The sequence below is a fragment of the Cynoglossus semilaevis genome, unplaced genomic scaffold (genome assembly GCF_000523025.1).
Source record: "Cynoglossus semilaevis isolate Cse_v1.0 unplaced genomic scaffold, Cse_v1.0 C18949000, whole genome shotgun sequence".
Taxonomy (NCBI): Eukaryota; Metazoa; Chordata; class Actinopteri; order Pleuronectiformes; family Cynoglossidae; genus Cynoglossus; species Cynoglossus semilaevis.
Genome location: NW_007590156.1, coordinates 1 through 646, shown reverse-complemented (window position 1 = coordinate 646; position 646 = coordinate 1). Strand labels below are relative to the sequence as shown.

Below are 646 nucleotides of genomic sequence, written 5' to 3'. Positions count from 1 at the left end.
TTATAAGTTGTGGGATTATTTAATGTATTGTTTCTTGTTTCTTCTCAGGCTCAAATGTCTTGTTAGGTGATGGTTTGGTGCTTCTCAGTGCTACACTGTATGCTGTGTCTAATGTGTGTCAGGAATATACAGTAAAGAACCTGAGCAGGGTGGAGTTCCTGGGCATGATTGGCCTCTTTGGTACAGTTATTAGCACTGTGCAAATGTAAGTGATTGTGAATATAATAAGTCTAAGTGATGACATCATAATAATGTGAATTATTTTACTTATGCAGGGTGATCTTGGAACGCAGTGAAGTTATGAACATTAGGTGGAGCTGGGAAGTGGGTCAGTAGTTGAGAAATTATTTTTGTCTTAGCTTTGGTACAAAACAATATCAGTACTTTCACCTGAGCAAAACCCACTATTGAAAGAGATCATTATTGACATGAATGTCTTTTCCCTCAGGGCTTCTATTCTCTGCTTTTGCCCTGTGTTTGTACACGTTGTATAGCTGTATGTCCATAGTGGTGAGACTAAGCAGCGCCACCTCTGTCAACCTCTCCCTGCTCACTGCTGATCTCTTCAGCCTTTTCAGCGGGCTGTTCCTCTTCCAGTACAATGTAAGAAACAACACACATGCATACAATAACAAAGAAACACACA

The 646-nt window shown here is 40.1% G+C and overlaps 1 long non-coding RNA gene across 1 annotated transcript; it reads left to right on the top strand.

The window, feature by feature from the left end:
* The first annotated feature begins 19 nt into the window (after positions 1–19).
* On the top strand, positions 20–631 carry LOC103399557 (uncharacterized). Its single transcript, XR_523652.3, has 3 exons — positions 20–205; positions 276–328; positions 449–631. It is a non-coding gene; the product is annotated as an uncharacterized LOC103399557 (long non-coding RNA).
* Positions 632–646: the final 15 nt, after the last annotated feature.